This window comes from Salvelinus fontinalis, chromosome 36, assembly GCF_029448725.1.
Source record: "Salvelinus fontinalis isolate EN_2023a chromosome 36, ASM2944872v1, whole genome shotgun sequence".
Taxonomy (NCBI): Eukaryota; Metazoa; Chordata; class Actinopteri; order Salmoniformes; family Salmonidae; genus Salvelinus; species Salvelinus fontinalis.
In genome coordinates this window covers 19422433-19429125 of record NC_074700.1, presented here as the reverse complement: position 1 = coordinate 19429125, position 6693 = coordinate 19422433, and the positions used below count along the sequence as shown (strand labels likewise).

At 44.7% G+C, this 6693-nt stretch overlaps 1 pseudogene; it reads left to right on the top strand.

Moving 5' to 3' along the window:
• The first annotated feature begins 625 nt into the window (after positions 1–625).
• On the top strand, positions 626–5012 carry LOC129835369 (myeloid-associated differentiation marker homolog; annotated as a pseudogene).
• The last annotated feature ends 1681 nt before the right edge of the window (positions 5013–6693 follow it).

Sequence of the window (6693 nt, the reverse complement as noted above, 5' to 3'; positions counted from 1 at the left end):
TGTTTTTCAGCGGCAGGGACTGGGAGACTAGTCAGGATCAAGCGAAAGATGAACGGAGCAAAGTACAGAGAGATCCTTAATGAAAACCTGCTCCAGATCGCTAAGGACCTCAGACTAGGGCGAAGGTCACCTTCCAACAGGACAATGACCCTAAGCACACAGCCAGAGCCCAGACTTGAACCCGATCGAACATCTCTGAAGAGACCTGAAAATAGCTGTGCAGCGATGCACCCAATCCAAGGTGACGGCGTTAGAGAAGATCTGCAGAGAAGGATGTGAGAAACTCCCCAAAAACATGTGTGCCATGCTTGTATCATCATACCCAAGAAGACTCGAGACTGTAATCACTGCCAAAGGTGCTTCAACAAAGTACTGCGTAAAGGGTCTGAATACTTATGTAAATGTGATATTTCTGTTTTTTATTAGTGATACATTTTTTTTTTTTTTTTATGTTTTTGCTTTGTCATTATGGGGTGTTGTGTGTAGATTGATGAAAAATAACAATTTAATCAATTTTAGAATAAGGCTGTAACTTTAAAAAAAAAAATATATATATATATAAATATATATTTTAAAAAATCTGAATGTACATTATAGCAATCCGCAAGTCTATGACGTGCACGCAACCATTGGTTGATGCATGCAACGTCTAAGCACGGGAGCGCGACCATAACCTACTCTTTAAATACAAGGGGACATTCCAGAACATCGCCGATGGGGGCATGAGGATGAAGGCATGAATTCATATCATACTACCAAATGTCGCATGGGAATTTGTGAGAAAATCATTTTCGCTAGCTAGATGAAGTGGTTGCGCTGCGTAAAAGTGCGCGTCCCGGCTCCGAAAAGGTAACGGGAAGAAATATGAAAATGCGAGATAAAACAAGTAGGTAAGAATAACATGTATTATTTTTATATTGCTATTCATATCCCAGTGACATCTAGATGAGAGAGAGATGATTTGGGCATGTACCACACTTCTATCTCATCTCAGTTTGGTTGTTTCGCTCCCTCTACCTCTAGATATGAGTAACTAGGCCCCCATTGAACAGGGGGATGGAATACGTTATTGACACTATGGGACAGTTTCCCAGACACAGATTTAGTTAAGTCCTGGACTAGTCTAGGAGTATCCTTGGTCTATCTGAGTCCGAGAAACCAGCCAAGGTGGTCCATTTGTCTTACCCAGTTTTATATCACAAACTTGTCATTTCTGTGTGGACCCGGTCTACAGGACAGTACGCTATATTTGTATCTGGGCCACATGAGATTGGTGGCATTTTAATTGGGGAGGACGGGCTCTTGGTAATGGCTGGAGCGGAATCAGTGGAATGGTAACAAAAACACATGGTTTCTATTTGTTTGATGCCATTCCATTTGCTCCGTTCCAGCCATTATTATGAGCCGTCCTTCCCTCAGCAGCCTCCACTGGTCTAGGTCCCTCTAGATCTGAGATGTAGACATTAGTTCAGCTTCCTGTGTATTTCTCCCTCGCCCCAGAGAAGAAGGGAGGCTCTTAAAGAGCTCTTCTCTGGCTAATAGACCCAGTAATGAGGGACTTACAGTAACAAGGCATTAGGGAAGCCAGGCTTAGAGCTAAACACACTGAAGAGGAATGTGTTGCTGAGAAGCATATGATGAGGATGATTGTGAAGTATCAGACTGATGCTATCAGTTAATTGAATGAAAACATTTGATGAGTATATTAGATGTGAGTAAAACTATGCGTCCCAAATGACACCCTATTCCCAGATATAGTGCACTACTTTTGACCAGGCCCCATATGGCTCTGGTCAAGAGTAGTACCCTATATAGTGAATAGGTTGTCGTTTCAGACACCGGCAATGTCTAGGAAGGCTAGTTGATTTAGGAGAATCTTAGCTTTGGCCCAATGAAAAAGGATGACGCTGAGAGACTAGTGGTGAGCTGTGAGACTGACAGTAAACACCAACGCCACCAGAGGGCGACGACGTCAAGGAAGACATGCCTTCTTCTTTCAGACTGAATTCAAGGAGTGCATCTCAATTGTAATTTCTTGACTCCTCTCATCCTCTCTTCTTGCCTCCTCAAAATGGAGGAATCAAGGAAATACAATTGAGATTTACCCCAGGGCTTTCTATCTCCTCATTACTGTGTGTATACTGACTAGCCTAGTACAAGTTACAGCTGGAAGAGTTTTCTCTCTCTGACTGTCATATCATCATTAGTGTGAGAATAAATGTACTGGAGTAGAACATGTGACTAGGAGGGCGACGTGGTAATCAATTAACAGGCCTAACAACCAAAATAAGCTGGGTTGTATTTGTTAGTGCATAACGTAGCAAACATGTATTGCACCATAGCAAAAGGTTATACACCGTAGCAAAAGGTTTTACACCGTAGCCAAATGTTTTGCAATGGAAAACAAGTTTCTGTTTAGACCAATTGAGGTAGTCCCTCTCAGTTTCAACCCATTTGCTTTAGTGTCGTCCTAGTGAATATGACGACCCTGCTCTCAGGCATATAAACATTTACTGAGAGTCATGTTGATGGAATGTGTGTACCAGACTAGGAGAGTATGTCCTCAGGTGCAGACAGAAAATAAGTGGCTGGGAACCATTTCCAAGAATTGCTCTCATGTATAGAAATGTAAAACAGAAAGTCATGTTAATAGTTTCAGTTTCCCAGTTCTGGATGCTCTGTGAATCACCTGGCCCTAAATCTCTCTTTGTTTCTTTATGTCCTTGCAGAATACTGGATGAGGACAGGATAACACTGATCCCCTCCTCAGACACAACTAAAGACTCTGAACAAGTGAACTGCTACGGTATTCCTACTGTATTGATACTGTATTACAGTACATGTTCCCCAGTCCCCTGTATAACTTGACCGTAAAACACCTCCCACCATGCCATTGATAGTGTTGCCTACGTGTGGCTGCCCTGTTGTTCTCCTGTGTCATCTTCACTGTGGCAGCCCACGGCCTCACTCTCCCTGGTGGGAGACTTTTGTGTGTTCTACTGGGCCTTCAGCGTCATTGGGACCCTGCTGGTGCTGCTGGTGGAGCACTTTGGCCTCCAGGCCCGAGGCCCCGTCTCCTGGAATAACGTCCACATCACCATGGCCTGCTACGCCACCCTGCTCTGGCTCTCTGCCTCCATCATCTTCCCCGTCTACTTCCTCAAGGTCCAGCAGAACCACAGTAGGCCTTGACAGACGCATCGCCTCCAATGTCTTCTCCTACCTGTAGGAGGTGACCCTGACACTGGCGCGGCAGGGCGAGGTGGAGGGCTACATGGCTGAAGCTACAGGCCTGCTCAAGTTGTGAAAGACTTTCATGGCCTGCGTCATCTTCATGCTGGTCAGCGACCTGGTGTCGTACGATCAACACGCAGCTCTCAGGTGGTGCATGGCAGTCTACTGTATCTGGTTCATCCTGTCAGAGGCTGTGGTGGTGCTGTGTGTTGGGGAGTGTATCGCCTGCTTCCCGTGCCCCTTTACACAATTCCTGTCTGCCTATGGTCGCCTGGCTGTTGTCATGTACCTGACCGCCACCATCATTTGGCCCGTGTTCCAGTTTGACAAGCGTTCCAACCAAACCTGGCAGCAGCCCACACTGGTGACAGTTGCCGTGCTCACCGCCCTCAACTTCATGCTCTACCTGGCCTACTCCGCACACCTGGTGTTTGTCAGTGTGTGAGAGAGGAGGGAGAGGAGGAGGAGGGAGAGAAGCTACTGTGTAAAATTCATTCAGTTGCTCTTTCTACATTGCCTTTATCTTCACCAAGCAAATGAAAAGACAGCTCTATAATATCTGACTATAGATAATGTATTATGTGGGCTACAGTTAGGATAATGTATTTTTTTTAAACAACAATGCTGGAATGTGAATATACCTGCACCATCAGAGGCATATTTCAGAAATGTCACCTATGTATTTCATTACATAGGTTATTGTTAGGTGATTGTCACATTAACGATGTACCGTTGCAACAGAACAGGCATTTTGAAAGTTATTTCCCACCAAGGTATCTATGTGATGTGATCAGCCTGACAGAGTGTCTGAGTGTCTGTTTGAGCTGCTCTGCTAGTGTGTTGCTAGTGTTTTGAAGCTAAAATGAATTTTTCTGCCGGGTTTGATGCTCTTTACCTTTCTGTGTCACCAGAGGATTTTAGCTCCACAGATAAATGATTAGACTGTATTAGTGATCTAAATACTTGAAAGGCTCACAACTTCGTCCAGCTAAATCAAGACAAGACAGAGGTACTTATTATTGGAGCCAAAGCACAGAGACAGAATCTGGCCGCACATTTTAATTCATGGGCAAAAAAGATTAAACATCAGGTAATAAACATAGGTGTAATTTTAGATTCTGAACTCAATTTCAAATCACACATTAGAAATGTTTCCAAAATAGATTTTTTACAACATGAGGAACATTGCCAAGGTGTGATCGTTTCTGATACAGAGAGACTCATCCAAGCTTGTATTACAAGTAAGCTTGACTACTGAAATGCTCTCTAGTCTGGTCTACCCAAGAAAGCCATTGGTCAACTGCAAAACATACAGAAGGCTGCAGCACTGGTACTGACCAAGACCAGACGGAGAGCATACATTACACCGGTTTTAAGGTTTCTGCACTGTCTGCCTTTTAGAATTAATTTAAAGATTCTTCTATTGGTTTTCAAGTCAATCCATGGTTGTGCACCCCAATACATATCAGACATGCTTTAAGTTATGTATCCAGTAGGTAACTCAGGCCCTCTGGCACTGGCCTTTTAACTATCCCAATGCCTAGGATCAAGAGGCATGGAGATGCAGCTTTTAGTTACTATAACCACTACCTCTGGAATAGCCTGCCTGAGAACCTGAGGGGGGCGAAACTGTGGACATATTTAAAAGGGATCTTAAAACACACCTTTTTATCTTTGCTTTTCCTTCGAGTGCTTTCTAGTCTTTCAACTGTAATATTTGTATTTAATTGTTTTATGTTTGCTGTGCAGTAAATATTAAAACTATTCTTATTTTTTTCTGCATTGTGTTGCCTTCACGTTTGAAATATGCTATATATATATTGTCACTGTATATATACACTGCTCAAAAAAATAAAGGGAACACTAAAATAACACATCCTAGATCTGAATGAATGAAATATTCTTATTAAATACTTTTTTCTTTACATAGTTGAATGTGCTGACAACAAAATCACACAAAAATTATCAATGGAAATCAAATTTATCAACCAATGGAGGTCTGGATTTGGAGTCACACTCAAAATTAAAGTGGAAAACCACACTACAGGCTGATCCAACTTTGATATAATGTCCTTAAAACAAGTCAAAATGAGGCTCAGAAGTGTGTGTGGCCTCCACGTGCCTGTATGACCTCCCTACAACGCCTGGGCATGCTCCTGATGAGGTGGCGGATGGTCTCCTGAGGGATCTCCTCCCAGACCTGGACTAAAGCATCCGCCAACTCCTGGACAGTCTGTGGTGCAACATGGCGTTGGTGGATGGAGCGAGACATGATGTCCCAGATGTGCTCAATTGGATTCAGGTCTGGGGAACGGGCGGGCCAGTCCATAGCATCAATGCCTTCCTCTTGCAGGAACTGCAGACACACTCCAGCCACATGAGGTCTAGCATTGTCTTGCATTAGGAGGAACCCAGGGCCAACCGCACCAGCATATGGTCTCACAAGGGGTCTGAGGATCTCATCTCGGTACCTAATGGCAGTCAGGCTACCTCTGGCGAGCACATGGAGGGCTGTGCAGCCCCCCAAAGAAATGCCACCCCACACCATGACTGACCCACCGCCAAACCGGTCATGCTGTAGGATGTTGCAGGCAGCAGAACGTTCTCCACGGCGTCTCCAGACTCTGTCACGTCTGTTACATGTGCTCAGTGTGAACCTGCTTTCATCTGTGAAGAGCACAGGGCGCCAGTGGCGAATTTACCAATCTTGGTGTTCTGTCAAATGCCAAACGTCCTGCACGGTGTTGAGCTGTAAGCACAACCCCCACCTGTGGACGTCGGGCCCTCATACCACCCTCATGGAGTCTGTTTCTGACCGTTTGAGCAGACACATGCACATTTGTGGCCTGCTGGAGGTCATTTTGCAGGGCTCTGGCAGTGCTCCTCCTGCTCCTCCTTGCACAAAGGCGGAGGTAGCGGTCCTGCTGCTGGGTTGTTGGCCTCCTCCACGTCTCCTGATGTACTGGCCTGTCTCCTGGTAGCGCCTCTATGCTCTGGACACTACGCTGACAGACACAGCAAACCTTCTTGCCACAGCTCGCATTGATGTGCCATCCTGGATGAGCTGCATTATCTGAGCCACTTGTGTGGGTTGTAGACTCCGTCTCATGCTACCACTAGAGTGAAAGCACCGCCAGCATTCAAAAGTGACCAAAACATCAGCCAGGAAGCATAGGAACTGAGAAGTGGTCTGTGGTCACCACCTGCAGAACCACTCCTTTATTGGGGGTGTCTTGCTAATTGCCTATAATTTCCACCTGTCTATTCAATTTGCACAGCAGCATGTGAAATTTATTGTCAATCAGTGTTGCTTCCTAAGTGGACAGTTTGATTTCACAGAAGTGTGATTGACTTGGAGTTACATTGTGTTGTTTAATCTTCCCTTTATTTTTTTGAGCAGTATATTTTACCTCGTGGTGATGTCATTCGAAACATAATGTTAACTTTCACTGGTATGCG